Source organism: Pseudorca crassidens, chromosome 15, assembly GCF_039906515.1.
Source record: "Pseudorca crassidens isolate mPseCra1 chromosome 15, mPseCra1.hap1, whole genome shotgun sequence".
Lineage (NCBI taxonomy): Eukaryota > Metazoa > Chordata > Mammalia > Artiodactyla > Delphinidae > Pseudorca > Pseudorca crassidens.
This window is the reverse complement of record NC_090310.1, coordinates 10,495,282-10,512,534: the sequence shown is the minus strand read 5'-3', so window position 1 is coordinate 10,512,534 and position 17,253 is coordinate 10,495,282. Positions and strand designations below refer to the sequence as shown.

Sequence of the window (17,253 nt, the reverse complement as noted above, 5' to 3'; positions counted from 1 at the left end):
AAACCATGCCTGGCATAATAACAGAAGCATGTGCAGGCACTGCGGCAGCCCTGGGGGTTTCAGAGATAAGGGGATCTTCCCCCAGGAATAAAGTTGGACTCACACCAAAAGGCATGTAGGCTCTTCTGCTGCACCAGGCGCTCTGGTACAGCTGAGCCTGGAGCAGGGGCTCCCAGGCAGGTGAGTGGAGCTGCCAAGTGCATCCCGCCCCTTGGCCTCGCAAATAGCCGGGTACAGCTCTCCGCAGACACAGCAGGCACGGAAAAGCCGGCCATCTCCCGAGTTGTGGTACACGATGGCACCCTTCTGGGTCCACAAGCTGTCCCCGTTCTGATGCCAGAAACATAGCTGTGGCAATGTCATATGGAGATGGGTTTCGTCCCCCGCCCTCCCTCTCCACTATGCCTGGCAAAAAGTTAACTGTGCTTTATTTCACTTCAGGTCCATATGGCGTCTCAATTTCTGATCAGAGGTATTACAAATTACAGTCTGTCTCTGCAGAACATTAAAGTAGGCTCATTTCTTTTTCTGTGTCAACACGTTTGTTTCAATTGTTAGAGAGAATAGGCTAGATGGCGTTCTCGTCCTTCGAAGATCATTTCTTTTCTCTGCTCCCCAGTGACAGGACCTCGGTTAAGATGTTCACCTCCCCTCCCTACTCCATGTCCTTCCCATCATTTAATCTGCCCAGGGCAGGCAGGTTGTTTTGCAATTAAAGTTTGCCATCTAACCATCAGAAGAGAGATTAATTAAGGAAGAAAGGATTTTCTCTCTTTCTTGTGTATTCAAATGCTTCTTTAATAAGAGGAATCAATGGAAATCAAAATAAAGGATTGGAAACTGGGTCCCTTGAACCTCCCCCCACCCCGCCACTCCCCAGGTCTCCGCAGTCAAGCCCTAAGGCACGTGGGTCTTTGGCAGTCTTTCCCCCGTAGCCCCCGTCAGATACCCTCAGAGAAATCAATTGGGCGCCCCGTGGGGATGAGATGGACAGAAGGAAACTTAAACAGGATTTTTATAAATTTCAATACTAGCACAAAACAGAAGCAGGACAGCTTTATTGATTTAAACATTAAAATAACATGTGCTTTCTTTGCATTTTCCCAGAGGTGATAATGTTTCTTATTTTTAATCTAGATTGAAATCTCGGAGACTTTCCACAAGCCTCTTGTGGTGATTACCAAAGATTAGTAATAACATGTCTAATTAGTGTAGGAAGACATAAAAATCAATGGCAGTGTGAAATGTTATACTGACTGGCAACGCTCAGAGGAGAGCTGGCATGTGTCTCCAGAGATGGGGCAGCACCTGGCAGCCCCCATCTCAGCTCCAAGCCCCAGGAGGGGGCTTACGCCCATCCCGAAGGAAGCTGAGGGCTTTCCATGTTCCCAGGTCCCCTTTGTGTGAGCTTCTGATGTCTTTGTTGGAGGAAACAATAAAAAGGGAGCATGATTCATTGGCAGGGGGGGCCAGCCAATTCAGTGAGCGCCCTGATTCCCAGTTCTGCCTCTCAGCGCAATTCAACAATATTTACCGAGCACCCTACCCCTCACCATGCCCAGGGAGCAACGGAGGAAAGACCCAGCCCCTGTTCTCCACAAGGCCCTGATCCACTGAGCAAAGGAGGGCCCTATGGATGATGGAGCCCCGTGTGCCCCATCTCAGGCTCAGAACTCAGGAAGAAATTCCCAGGTTTGTTCAGTTCCATCTGGGCAGGAGGTAAGGGTCCCCTTTCCGTCCCACACAAGACAGCCATACCTCCACCCACTGTCCAGCTCATCCTCTAAGACCCTTTCCCTCTTCATCTCATGGCCTCCCATGCTCTCTTCCCCAAGGCCCAGGGTCACCCAGGCCAGACAACAGGAAACAGCCCTGCAAACTCTCCAGGGAGAATCTTCCTTCCACACCCAAGAAGGTATTTTCTCAGAGTCTCTGTTTCTGCTTCACCATATGTCTCTGAGTGGGGGAGACAGAGGGAGGGAAAGACACCTAGGATGTGCAGATACAAATATCTGGATTATAGATTACAGGTACAGCTCACCATTCAAGCCATGCTAATAACTTAACACACTGTCCTAAGATGTAGAATGAAGGGCCTCAGAAACGGGGATGAAAGAGGGGTTAAGAGGTTGGAGATGGGCCTCGAAGGATGCAGAGGTGGGAAATGGTGGTAAGGCTCATGAGAAGCACATGTACAGGGGCAGAAGCATCAGAATGAGGGGGGAGGGAGAGTGAGGGATCCATGTGGTTGAGGAGTGATGGCCTCCCCTCCCCTCACGCCTCATCCCACCACCATCTCCGTCTGACCCCAAGACCAGGGCATCTCTCTACCAGAACCACCAAAAGCCAACCAAGCGGCAGATATTCCCAGGGGTCTCTCCCAGCCTGGGAGATTATGCAGGACAGAGTGACAATGAGGACACCATGTGGCCCTAAGAAGCAACAGCAGTCTCTGACGATCCTGAATGTGGATGTGGGGTTAAACCAACTCCATTTTGGATTGTGATGCTCAAAAAAGTCAAGATTGGGACAAGCTTCAGAGAGAGATACAGACTTCCTAGAAATAAGGCATGTTGGCTCTTAAGCCGTTGCATGGGAAAATAAGACCTACGTCTTCACTTGCACTTGGAGTTTGGGAAGCTATTCATGCTGGTTCACGAAGGGTAGGGGTGTGGAGTCTGGGCAAGTTGCAAAGGGCAGTGAATGTCACTATGGAAAGTTCACCGTTTAAATTTTAATTTATTTTTTAACTTTGAATTTTGAAATAAATTCAGACATTTTAAAAAAGCTTCAGCAATAGTACACATAATCCCCATATACCTTCATCTGCCCTCCCCTAATATTAATATCTTATGCAACCACAGTACAATGATCTAAATCAGGGAATCCAAATTGACACATGCTAGGAATTAAGCTACAGACCTTATTCAAACTTGTCCAAGTGTTTTGTTCATGTTCCTTTTCTGATCCAGGACCCTGTGCAGGATCCCATATTGTATTTAGTTGTTGTGTCTCCCCCAGTTGAGACTGTTCTCAGGCTTTGTCTTTTCTGACCTTGGTATTTTTGAAGAGTATTGACTAGTTATTTTGTAGAACGTCCCCAAATTTGGATTTTTCTGAGGCCCCCTCATGTCTAAATTCAGTATTTTTCAGCAAAAGGACCACAGATGTGAATGAGGATGCCCTAGTTGGTACATCGGATCAGAACACACCTGATGTCATTATGTATCTCAGCCCAGTAAGTTTAACTTTGGTCACTTGATAAATTGGAACCTGCTGGCTTCACTGTAAAGTTACTGCTCTTCCCTCTGTAATTAGTAAGTATCTTGGAAGGAGATACATTGAGATTATGTGAATACCCTGTTTCTCATCATGCATTTTCCCCGTTCATTTTACCATCCTTTGGTTATTTTTGCCTGAAGCAATTATTTCCGTGGAGTGTGCCTGCGTTCCTTCCTTCTACCTTTGATAATTAGAATTCTACTGTAAGAATTCACTTTCCCTCCTCTTCAGTTTGTGTATTTAATGATCAACTAACGGATGCCGGTGTGGACTCCTGGGTATTGGTTTTACTCCATGTATTATAATCCATTTCTAGCATTGCTTTCATTGCTCAGCCTGTTTCAGATTTGGTCCCTGAGAGCTCCTTCACGCTGGTTCCTGTGTCCTTTCGACATGACCCTGTGGTTTTATTTAAAGCAATTGCTTACTTGTTGGCACCAAGATATTCTGGGCTCATCTTGTGCTTTTCCTACCCCAGCCTTGAACCAGCCACTCGCTGATGCTCTTGCATCCGATAACAAGTCATCACTAGTAGTGTGGAAGCCCTCTGAAAACACACCCTGTGCTATATGTTATAATATCTCCCTCTGCACCAGCATAGAGCCCAGGCTCTGATCATTTATTTGCTCAATAAATTACTGGTTATTGAGCGAAATAGAATTTGTCGCACCTCTTCCTTGGTCCGGCAAGAATGCACCAGCCCTTACCAGGCGCTAGGCCCTGTGATGGTTGTTAAGATAGAGGTTAACCAAGCCCAAATCCCCCTTCCAAGAGCTCAGAAGCAAGTGGGGAAACAGGAAGCCAGTATAGCCAGAGGACAGCACGTGCTCAAACAAGGCACCAAAGACCACAGAAATCACATCCCAAAGGAGACCCAAGCCACATGCAGAATTTACCAAAGAACGATCTAAATTTTAGGAGTTTAACAGCTCCTAAACCTCTCACTCATACCAAGGGTTAAGAGTTGGAGATAAGAGAGGACTTTTGAAGACAGCTTCTTGGGAGAAAGCTATGCTATGGGAGAAAGCTATGCTAAGTCCCAACCCCAGCCCTACCTCCAAGGGGAAGGGACACTATCTCCTAATCCAAGCCTGATGTCAGAGACTTCAAGGAAAGGAGATTAAGAAAGGACTTGTAGAACCAGCTGCTGTGTTGTTAATCCCAGCCCCTACCAAGGGCGAGGGTTGGGGCTGGGGGGGGTTGTCTATACTTCACCTTGAGCTTCAAGAAGGGGGCTATGGGGTTTCATCAGAAGCCAACAAAGCACTTAATACATATCCCCTAAATTGGGAGACATAAAGGGCTGGTGTCTGTTTCCTACCTGAGAAACACAAAGGGTGAGAGATGAGTGAGCCAGTCCCTGATAGACAAACCCTAGGAAACGTGGTGACAGTCGGGTTCTTTCTCTGCCGAAAAAGCATACAGGACAAAACATACAGGCATCTCCCACGGACCAGGTAGGGTTTTAGATCCTATCCTGCAGAGCCACTTAGAGACGCAATGGACCTCCACAGAAAGACCTAGAGGCACCCCTGGAAGTATAGCGGTCACGTAAAGAGTAAGCAACAGGAAGATGCATCACTCACATCAAAGGAACTATAGCTGAGAGGGCCTCAGAAATCAGATTAGGGTCTCTGAAGACGCGAAAACCCCACAAAAGTGCCCCCAAGAGAAAGACCCCCTTAAACCTCTTCAGGGACGGAAAGTGTGACATCACAGCCCTCAAGTTCCAGGCACACAGGCTGTGCGGCTCCCTCGTTACCTCTTCTTCCTCAGACCCCAACCATGCAGGGGTCAGGAGATGGTAGTAGAAGGATCAGGAGGGCTAGAAGGAAAAGCAAGAAGAGGGGAAAGAGACAAGACGACACCCACCCCGTCCCCGGATTTCCTGTCTGCACCAGGCTCAACATAGAAGCGTGGGTTTGATCGACCTTAATTCAGGTTGTGACCTTTTATTATCATGTGGGACTGGGATTCTGTTTTATAACTTAGAGTGACCACGAGAGTGTTTCTTCCCTACCTGGCCCAGAGGTCGACTGGCAGGGAAAGACCTAGCCCCACAGAACAGGGAGGCAAACATAAAGTTGCGTTAGGATCACAGCCCATGGTCTGTATGATTTATTTTTATTATTGAGCACAGTGACTTTATGAGGTAGGCGCTATTGTCCCTGGTTTACAGCTGAGGAGACTATTACTTTTTTTTTTTTTTAGAAGATGTTGGGGGTAGGAGTTTATTAATTAATTTATTTATTTTTGCTGTGTTGGGTCTTCGTTTCTGTGCGAGGGCTTTCTCTAGTTGCGGCAAGTGGGGGCCACTCTTCATCGCGGTGCGCGGGCCTCTCACTATCGCGGCCTCTCTTGTTGCGGAGCACAGGCTCCAGATGTGCAGGCTCAGTAGTTGTGGCTCACGGGCCCAGTTGCTCCGCGGCATGTGGGATCCTCCCAGACCAGGGCTCGAACCCGTGTCCCCTGCATTAGCAGGCGGATTCTCAGCCACTGCGCCACCAGGGAAGCCCCGATCTGTATGATTTAAACAAATCCTTCAAAGGATGCAGGAACAAAGCACCGTTAACAGCCCAAAAGGAGAACTTTAACAAACCATTAATTTCTGGGTGCCTCAGTGTCCTCGTCCAAAAGCAAAAAGAAAGGAAGAAATTAGGGTCCTAAGAGCCATCGGAAGATACCAAGGAGGAAGGGGCATCCATGCTCTGGGTGAGGCCTCTTACCTACATCACCTTATTTAATCTGTGCCTAAACACAGAGAAGTGTGGTTGGATGACAAATAAAGCTGGATAAAAGGAAACCATCTGTCTCGGAGGACGCCTCCACACCAGAAATCTTCACATGTGGCTCGGCTGATAGAAAAAGAGAAACAGCTTTCCAACGGTGACGACCTCCCCACGAGAACATGCCTCTCACAAAGGATCTCCTTCATCCCTTTCCAGAAGAGAAGAGGAAACATAAGAAGAAGCGCCTGGTGCAGAGCCCCAATTCCTATTTCATGGATGTGAAATGCCCAGGACGCTATAAAATCACCACCGTCTCTGGCCACGCACAGACAGTAGCTTTGTGTGTTGGCTGCTCTACCGTCCTCTGCCAGCCTACAGGAGGAAAAGCAAGGCTTACAGAAGGGGCTCCTTCAGACGGAAGCAGCGCTAAAAGCCCCTGGAATCAAGATGAACGGGAAACCATCCCAATAAACACATTTTGGATTTAAAAAAAAAAAAAAGAAAAAGAGAAACAAAAACTCAAACCTCCTGGATTCAATCAGATTTCTCTCTCTCCATCTCCCTCTCTCCCCCTCTCTCTCTCCATCTCCCTCTCTCTCTCCCTCTCTCTCTCTCCCTCTCTCTCTCCCTCTCTCTCTCTCTCTCCCTCTCTCTCTCCCTCTCTCTCTCTCTCTCCCTCTCTCTCTCCCTCTCCATCTCCCTCTCTCTCTCCCTCTCTCCCTCTCTCTCTCTCCCTCTCTCTCTCCATCTCCCTCTCTCTCTCCCTCTCTCTCCCTCTCTCCATCTCCCTCTCTCTCTCTCCCTCTCTCTCTCCATCTCCCTCTCTCTCTCCCTTTCTCTCCCTCTCTCTCCATCTCCCTCTCTCTCTCCCTCTCTCTCCCTCTCTCCATCTCCCTCTCTCTCTCCCTCTCTCTCCCTCTCTCTCTCTCTCCCTCTCTCTCCCTCTCTCTCTCTCCCTCTCTCTCTTCTTTCAGGAGCACTTTTCACCACCAGGCAATATTTTAAGTCCAGATATGTGCTTTTAAAGCTTTACAAAACGTGTGGTGGGAGCTTCCTTTTCCTGGCAGGTGGACTATTCCCAGGGCCCACAGTCCCCTGCAGCGGGCAGTTCCCTCTGGCCAGCGTCACCGGGGCGGGGAGACAGTGCTTTCGCCCATCCCCAGAACGCATTCCCTGAAAACCGAGCCAGCAAAAGGCTCCCGAGGAGCAGATGTTTCTGTTTAAGGCTGATAGGAACTGCAGGGACCACTTTTCTCCCCATCAGTTTTCAAGTGCAAGAGGCAGCTGTTTGCCAGGAACACAGACCTGGATTCTAGAGGTTCGTGGCTGAGCCAGGCCTGCGAGAAGTGGGCCTGACCAATACCAGGATGAGGTTATTAACGAACCCACAGAAAGCTGGCAAAGGGCCATTTCAAAACAGTCTGGAGGAGAAATGTCTTGTTTCCTAAAATGGAGTTTGATATTTTTAAAAGCATAATCAATGGGAATTGTCGATTTGGTCTAATTTCTGCCAGGGATTATTGCTCAATTTAAAGAAAGAGCTGTCGATTTTTCAGGGTATTGGTTTTCCCCCAAGGTGCATGATGCAACAGTCACACACTACATCCCCAGAAACCTGACCTACAGGCTCCTTGTGAAGCTGGGCAGGTGGATTGGTGTCAGTCCGGCTAATGACCACCCCCAGGGTGGGTACCTGCTCCATTCTCTTATAACTTTGGAGAAACCAGGAGCTTTCACATCTCCACCTAGGAGAGAACGCTCCTTCCGATGAAGCGTTTCCCATACTGATTTCATCCACAGCGTCAGCATCTGCTTTGCAGACACCCTGCTCTGTTCAAATAACCAAATGTGACTTTGCTAATACAGATTCTCATTCATGGGAGTTTCTGCTATGACCATTTTGGGAGCAAGAGACAAATGTTTAAGGACAAGTTTCTGATGTGGTTTTGGAGTGGAAAAATGAAAATTGAAAAAATTCCTAGGCACTGACTTCAATTTTTCTGCAAACTGGAAAACGGCTGCAATTATTCTTTAAATAGAAAGTTATAGAAACAAACCTTTTCATTTTACAATGAAAACCCCACAGACTTAGAATAAAGTCCATCTGGAGAAAAAAAGACATTAATTTAAAGTCACTGTAAAATAGAACAGCTTAATATCAGAACCTCTCCTGTGCACACGTTTAGATAAGGGAGAGAGAATATCCCTGAGAAAATAAGGGGCATTGCGTTTATTGAGTGATTAATATGGATCAGGAGTTTTCATATATATTATCCCACTTTTTCTGCACCACAGTTTTAAGAGATTGATACTATTATGCAAATTTTGCCGATGCGAAACTGAGGCTCAGAGAGGTGAAGTAATTTGCCTAAGATAACACAGTTAATAAATAGTTAAGTTCAGGGTTTTTTTAAATTAAATATTTGTTTCTAAACCTGCAGACATGAGTGAACGCTGTATATGAAAAACACTGAAACTTACTGAGAAGTCACCCACGATACCCGAAGATAACTACCTTTCCTTCTACGTATACTCGTGTGCACACACACACACATATACACACTTAAATGGAATCATACACACTATTATACATCTGCTTTTTCCCTTTCTAATGTGTTCTAATGTATTCTAATCATGATTCCCTGTGTTCCACACTATTTTTCATTGTCCCATAATTCTCCATTGCATTGCTGTACCAAATTCTATTTAACCATTGGATAATTAGGTTGTTTCTAATTTCTTTCTATTATGAACAATGATGTAATGAATATCCTTGCAAATAAATCTTTGCCTGCATCCAGAATTGTTCTTTAGGGTAAATTCCTACAGATGGAATTTCTGACTCAAAAAATAAGAATATTTTTAGGCATATATATATATATATATATATATACACAAATATATATACACACACATATATATACACACACACACACACATATATACATATATATACACGCACACGTATATATAGTAAAATATTGTAAAATCACACTCCAAAAAGGTTGTACTAGGTTAAATCAGTGTACGCAAATGCCTCTTTCCTCAAACTCTAACACTGGCATTGTCTTTTTCAAAAATGCCAATTTTTGAAAATTGTAAAAGTGCAAAAAATGACCTCCTGTCTAAACTTTTATTTCCTTAGTCAGTAGTGATAATGACCTGTTTTCCTATTTCCCTACCATTTGCATTTCTTCTTTTGTGAATTGTTATGGTTTTTTTGCCCATTTTATAACCAGGGCAATCATTCTTTATTTTAGTGATTTGTTAACACTCAATATATTAAGTTGATCACACCTTTTTCTGTAATATATGTTGCAGATAGATGCCCCAGCTCATATTAAGCTCTTTTTCTAGCTTATGGTGGTAATTTGCCAAACTAAAACTTTAAAATTTTAGATTGTCAAATGCACCAATCAATCTTTAAAATTCCGCCTTTGACCGGAACTAAAAAATCAACATATATATTATTCTAACATTCTTATGAGTTTTTAAAATAACGCCTTTAAGGCATCCTGAAGTCTAATTTCCAAACTGTTAATAATTCATGGACTAAAATCATTCCCTTCACTTTACTGTACACTCAGTTGTTACATATACTGAGCCTGTCATGCACTTCATACTCTGCTCCTTTGATTGACTTGGCTTCAAGCCAGGGCCACCTGCTTGAATCATCATAGGTTTGCAATGGGCTTTCAAATCCAGTCACTGGAAGCTACTGCTTTCTGACCACAGAGCCTGTGTTTTTCCACAGTAACCCATCTGGGGGATCAAGGAGGGAATCGTCACCATGCTGAGAAAAGCTCTTACAGAAACACAGCTCTGCTTTCCACTTGTCACCAGAGCTGGTCTTGCCAAGGAAAGTGAAATGAACAGAAGACTGGACTGTGGATGCCGGGTTGAGACTATGTTTATGGAGAGTCAAAAGATTCATCTCATCTTAAAAACATGAATGGATGCTAACGGAGGGCTACTATGTGCTGAGAGTCGTGCTAGGCTCTGGGGAAATGGAGATGAATAAGATGCGATACTTGGCTTCAAGAAGGTCACAGAGTAAGTACGTATAGGAAATCAGACACCCTGACTGCATCTCGTGGCTGAGTCTCCCCAGCGTCTCTTCGCTGGGGCCACCAGCCCCGAGCTCAGGATTCTTTCTGCCCTGGCTTCTGAGGGGGCAGGAATTACCCAAGCAGTCCATCTTCCCTTCCTCCAGTGACTATGCTGCTAAATCAGTTCCCTACTTTCCACTAAGTGCTAAAGGATTTTAGTTTGTGTTCTAATTGTTAACGTGGATCAAACACAACAAATTAAAAACACAATTGCAAACCCAAACTTAAAATTTTTTGAAATCAATAAGTCAAGTTCCCTCTGAGACTTCCCCAGGGAAAAACAGTGCCCCTTCCCTGAAGGCTGAAGCTCTGAATAATGCTGACCTTTCCTGAAGTCAAAGTTCACCACTGCCAACCCTGCCATGGCAAGATCCAGGCTCCTGCAGATGAGGACCTCCAGGTCACTCCCACTCCGTGTGGTTCAAGCTCTAGGTTTCTTCTTCCATCTTTGTATAGATGTCATTAGTTCACCGAACCAACCCCCTATGCTTCTGGCTTTTTCCCAAGTCACCTTCTTTGATGGATCTATGGGCAACCACCTGACCCAATTCTGTTGTTGATGAAGAAGCCTCCAAGAAAGCTTATTTTAAAAGTCTGACTCTTGGACTCAGACTGGACTGCCCCTTTGACTCTTTGCAACTTCTTCCTCCTGCTCTTCCATGGATGTAATGGCTGGGATGGCAGCAGCCATTCTGTGATCATGAGGCAACAAGCATGAATACAAAAAAGAAAAAAAAAACCTGCATATTAAGAAGAGTGGAGCAGAAGAATGAGAGCGTGGGTTCACGATGTCACCATTGAGCCATCATATCATTCCTGGGCCACCTACCCCAGACTTCTGAGTGAGAAATATAAACACTCATTTATTTAAGCTACTGTTAATACGATTTTTGTTATCTGCATAGCCAAACCCATTCCTAGTGTGATCCTCATTCTGGGTTCTCATTTCAGTAACATAACTAGTCTCTCAGTGCATCTTTTTTTTTTTTTTTGAGGTAAAATCATCATGGCATAAAATTAACCATTAACTGTTTTAAATGGCATAATTCAGTGTTGTTTAGTACATTCATAACATTGTACTACCATCATTTCTATATAGTTCGAAGACAAAAAAAAAACAAACCAACCAAACTCCATACCCATCAGCAGTCACTTCTTACTCCTCTCTCCCTCCAGCCCCTGGAAACCACTAATCTACTTTCTGTCTCTATAGATTTACCTCTTCTGGACATTTGATACAAATAGAATCGTATAATATGTGTCCTTTTGCATCTAGCTTCTTTCATTAAGCATAATGTTTTCAAGGTTCATCTGTGTTGTAGCATGTGTCAGGGCTTCACTTCTTTTCATGGCTAAATAGTACTCCATTGCATGAATATACCACATTGCATTATCCATTCATCCATTGATAGACACTTGGGTCGTCTTCACCTTTTGGTTATTTGCTGCCATTCATGTACAAGTTTTTGTTTGAACATCTGTTTTCAGTTATTCTGAGTATTTACTAGGAGTGGAATTGCTGAGTCATGTGATCATTCCATGTCTAACCTTTTTTTTAATCTAAATTCTTTTATATATTTTATTGATGTGAACCATTTTTAGAGTCTTTATTGAATTTGTTAACAACATTGCTTCTGTTTTATGTTTTGGTTTTTTGGCCGTGAGGCATGTGGGATCTTAGCTCCACGACCAGGGATCGAACTCGCACCCCCTGCATTGGAAGGCGAAGTCTTAACCACTGGACCACCAGGGAAGTCCCACATGTCTAACTTTTTGAGGAGACATAACCTAACATAGCTCTTTTCCTTAGAATCCTGGAGGATGCCCCCTGAAGGTCAAACCGAGACCAGAGTTCTGCTCCCCAGAGACCAGTCTGCCCAAGGCTATGCATGCTGTCCAATTGGAGATATTCCCCCATCACCATGTTTCCTCTACAAATGGTCCACCCAGTACTTCAGCTTCAGCCCTGGTCTAACCACAGGCCACTCTCTTGACCAGTGGCCCTATTACTCTGGAACCCAGTGTCCGCTGGACTAGACTGCCTACCCAACCCCAGGTATTGGAAAGAGAGCACCTCAGGCATGAGAGAAAAATGAGGTGGATGAACGCTCTCAGCTCTCCTGGGTAAGCGGACTCTGGTGGAGGTTTCCGGGGTTAGAGTGAGGGCTGGAGAGGGCAGGACTGGACAAAGGGGAGCAAGGGAGGTGAAAGACAGGTCCAGGGAAAAGCTGAGACACAGAGGAGAGAATTATGTGTCAGACACCGGACAGATTCCCCAAATGCTGAGATATCTTAGGGTGTCTGAGGGTCCCAGAGTGGGGTCTATAGCACTCAGATAGCAAGCCTTTGTCATGCCCCAAAATGTAAGTCTGGACCTGAGACGATTCTGCAATCCTCCACGGGCACCCACTCCTTACTAAATCGTGTTATAGTCTCTAAAAGAGTCCAAATCCCAGTCAATCTTTCCAGTGAAAGGTCCACATAAGAGCGGTAACATGTTTCTGCTGTGAGTGGATATATCCCTGCATTTTTCATATTACAGAGACAAGAGTTTCGGGCATAGATCTTTGCTTTATGTAATCCGTAAGTGCTAGGAAAGAGTGTCAAATTTTAGAAAAGATTACACACATTTGTGTATTAACTCAAAATGGTGAAAAATGAAGAACTCAAAATTTCATCTTCTCTGTTTCCAAGGATACTAGCAGTTTCGTATCACCGCATTCTACTACTCTTTAAGTAAGAGAAATACACACACTTCCCCCTCCCCCATAAAGAAATAAAGCTCATCACTCATAGGGAAGGGGGGGTTGGAGCCGTGTTCTCTATTTCACGGAGTAACAGAATCACAGACGAGAAGGGTCCTGGGAGGCCACCTGGTCCTATCAACCCATTTTGCAAATGGGGAAGCCGGCCCCTGTAATGTTAGGTAACATCAAGAGCATACGCAGGTCGGCAGCTGAGCAAAGGCAACACAACAGCTTGGGTCTTTCCCATCATACTGCCTCCCTTCTTACAGTTCAAGACGAAATTCCAAACAAAGCTAGGAATTCACCATTGCACGGCAGCAAACCAGCGGCCCCTGATTTCGCCGTTGTTCACGGTACAACTGCCAAAACAGTGTGACAGCTCCAGACACAGAGTTCGTGTTCCAAATCATGCCTTCCCATTAGAGCTCTGATTTTCTTCCTCCCGGTGTAATTACCCATCTTATTCAGAGATGTCAAACCGTGGGTGCCTGTGAGGCTAAAAGACAGGCCACTCCCAGGAGTCTGAAGCTCTAGGTTGATGGGTTGAGACTGTCATCACGTACAAATGAGAGCTACTATTTTGAGAGCACTGACCTCCTATCCGGCACAGACACAAACTGATTCCTGTAAATCACTGCAAAACACTAGAAGTGGCTGTGATCGTTATCCACATTCTTCATCTGACAAAACGAGGCACAGAGGCAAACGCTTGTCCGAGGCTGTATAATGAATAAGCAAAGAGCTGGGACCCCTATGCGAGGCATTTGCCCCCTGGCTGAAACACAAGGGAGTGGGGTAGGGCCACTTGCTGATTTGTCCACTTCCCATACATAGTTTCCATGACAACAGAGCTGTTTCACCAAGGTCAGACACACACTTCACAACCCTGAGGGGTCCTTTGACTTAGGCCTTTTTAAAGAAGAGAGAAAGTTTGACTGAGAAGGGTTGAACCCACGTGTGGAATGGAAACTACATTTAATGCTAAGTTAAAGGCAGAATCACACTGAAACCAAGCTAAAGATGGGAGCACAAGTCTCCAGATTAATCTTCCCCTCCCTCCTCTCCCCTTTCCAGTTCTCAAGTGCCTGGTTTAGTGGAAGGAAGAGTCAGACAAACCTAGACTTAAATTCAGCCCCAGCTACAAAGATATGGAGCATGGTAGCCTGACAATCATTTCCAATCCATCTCTCCAGCGAGAAGACATGGCGACCCCCAGCTAATTGGGGATGCGAGAGTCACCTTTTTACTCCCTTGCCTCTTTCATTGTGTCGCCCGCATCTGTGTCTCCTTTATAAGATGTCCCATGCTTTCCTTGTTCCAAGCCGGTGCAGGCTAGGAGCCCCTCTCTTCATCTAGGGGTTTGTGACGCTTTGCAGAATCACCTTACCTCTATGCTTATTTGCAGGCTCAAAAGGCACCTTGAGCACTGACTCTTTACCCAAAGCGTAGCTAAGGAAACTGCTTCTGCCCAAGGCAGCCTGTGACGTGGCCTCCACTGATGACTGTTTCTACAAGAGTGGCTTTGCTCTGGGTGTGGAGCACTGCACTGCTGCCTTCCTTCCGCAGCTCCGTGCTCTGTCCCTGCGTGCCAGAGGGTGTTTCCACTGGATATCCCGACGTGGTCATGTTTACCGTCTCTACCGCCACGCACTCCTCACCCTATGAGCCCTGGAGGTGTAAATATTGAAGGACTTCGTGCCCCTACTCTGGCTGTCGTGTAGCATGGGCGCACACACTTGCATTCGTGTATGGAAAGGCTCTCTTAGCTTCTGTGGTGGACAGCCCGTGGGAGCCTACACAGCCTTTCTCTGGATGTGTCTGCAGAGACAAATACAGTTTTCATATGCCATACAAGTGTTGCAGTGAAGAAACGGTGACCGGGCAGAGGAACTCAAATGAATGGTTTGGGACGTGGTCCCTCTGTGTGCCGACAATAATGGGTCAGATATCCTGCCTGAGGCTCTGTAAGTACAGTGGAGGTATTGCGAGTGCAATTCCTGGTTATTATTGTTTCCATTTACAGACATTTAAGTATTAAGGAAATGCACACCTGCAATTCCATTTCCCCCTGGAAGGACAGACGGTTACCATCCTTGCCCTTTGTATCACCCCTCCCTCCCCCACGTCACCACTCTCTCCCTCTCTGCAATATCTTTCTCTTTCAGAATATTAACAGGCTCTCTATTTCTTAAATATAAATAATCCCTCCCTAATCTTCAGTAACTGTTAAATTTAACTAACATGGAACCATCTAGACTCAGTAAAATGGGGGCAGAACCAAGCTTCACACATTCTCCCATGGTTGGGCTCTTCAAGCCCACTCCCTAGAGTAGCACTTTCCAATAAGGTTTTCTGTGGTGGTGGAAATGTTCTAGGTCTACACTGCTCAGTGGCGTGGACACCAGCCATGGGTGGCCATTGAGCACTTGAAATGTGGCTCATGTGACCAAGGAACTGAGTTTTTTCTTTTATTTAATTTTCACTAATTTAAATGGAAATAGCCCCATGTGGCTGGTGGCTACCGCATTAGTTGGTCCCTGCCATCCCTGGATCTCACTGCAGTACTCTGCCGTCGCCTTCCAAGTCACTTTCAGTGAGAGGAAGTCTCATCTCAGTATTGAAACCGTCTTGCCTGGTGTAATAATCACATTATTACAGTCAAGTCTAGGCTAATAACAATACTTCATACTTTGATCCACTTAGAACCCCTCCTCTCTGCCCACCAGGCTAGCTTTCTGGAGTGTATGGTGTGTGTTTGGCGTGGTGGGGAGGGGTAGTCTCTTACTTCTTCATTCCACCCCCTCCTCTATTCCCCAGCTGCACTTCCCTCCAGGGTCAGAGCAGGGGATAGAGGAGAGGGGAAGTATAGACAGGATCCCATGGGTCCCTGCAGAGGTGGTCCAGTCCCAGGGCCCTCTGGTTGGGGGGAGCCACAGGTGTGACCCTCCCTCTTCTAGGACATATTTGTGGAGGTTTTGCACATCCCCAGTGGGGTTCTCTTGCTGTACTTTCTCGACCTGGGCAATGCCTCACCTCCTCGGTGGACCACTTAGTTCAGTGCCCACCTCTCATGCAGGCCTCTTAAGACTCCTTTTTAGACAACCCCAGGTGGGCTGTATTCCTCTGAGCCTATAGCTGAACCCCAGAAGCGCAGCCCTCAGTGGAGAAGCAGCTTGCTTTCAAGGTCTCCCAGCTTCTACCCTTGTCCCTGGCAATCTATTCTCAACTCAGCAAACCTAAGGATCCCATTAAATGTAAGTCACATAAGGCCACCCCTCTGCGCCATACTCCCTGCTGGTTGAAAGCAGAACCCTCAGAGCGGCCCAAATTCTGGTTCTCAATCTTGGCTACACAGAACTGGGATCTCCTAGGAGACCTTTAAAATACTGATTCCTGGATCCCACCCCCAGGGATTCAGATTTGCTGGGATTCTGGTATGAGGTGGGGTCTCAGCATCAGGATTTTTAAAACTCCCCAGGTGGTTTTAATGCACATCCAAGGTTAAGAACCACTGGTCTGCCTACACAGCCTGGACCCTGTCTCCTCTCTGTCCTCATCCCCCACTGCTCTTCCCTGCATCCTCTCTGCTCCATCCACAAGGGCCTCCTTGCTGTTCTCAATCACCCTGGGCTTGCTGCAGCCCCAGGGCCTTTGCACCTGCTATCCACTCTGCCTGGAATGCTCCTCCCTTACCTCCTTCAGGTCCTTACTGAAATGTCCCCTTTTCAGTGACATGTTATTAAAAAACGGAGCCCCCCCCCCCGATGCATCTACTAACACCTGCCTTTTCTCTGCTTTCCTTTCCCCATTGTAACTAACACAATTTAGTATACAATATATTTTGCTTGTTTATTATTGCCCTCCATTAGAACTCAAGCTCTGCCAGGTGAAGGATTTTTGTCTATTTTGCTCACAGCTGTAGTCCCTGGACCTAGAACAGTGATGACACATGATAGGTGCTGCATAAAGTTTTCTCAGATGAATGACAGAGACTCTGTCATATTCATGATAGAATCGTCAAAGTGAATGAATGAATTAATGAATACAGACTGGGCCTGGCCTGAGCTTGTCAGAGACTGTCTTGGATGTGAGGAGATGCTAGAGGGAAAGAGCAGCCCCACTGTGAGTCTCTGGAGAGTCCAGGTGAGTTCTGATCCCCGTCCATCTTCCATCCCAACAGACGAGTACTTCAGGCAACATCCCAGGCAGCAGCTGGTCAGCCTTCAGCCAGTGAGTCTCGTTAAGTCCTGGCTGTGGTCCACACCACGTGGCCTCTCGTGCCCCTGAGAGACATCCTTCAACTGGCCCAAGACCACGGGAAGGAAGTAGGAGGATCCGGATTTGAAGTGGGCTCCTGCCTCTGTCCTTTCCAAACACTGTGCCATT

General features: G+C 46.1%; 1 long non-coding RNA gene and 1 pseudogene across 1 annotated transcript in view; one reads left to right on the top strand and one right to left on the bottom strand.

Moving 5' to 3' along the window:
• The window catches only part of LOC137206829 (uncharacterized), a 407,706-nt gene that overhangs the window by 151,989 nt on the left and 238,464 nt on the right, over positions 1–17,253 (bottom strand). The gene's annotated exons all lie outside the window — the stretch shown is intronic.
• LOC137206484 (small ribosomal subunit protein eS27-like) lies at positions 6,176–6,441 on the top strand (annotated as a pseudogene).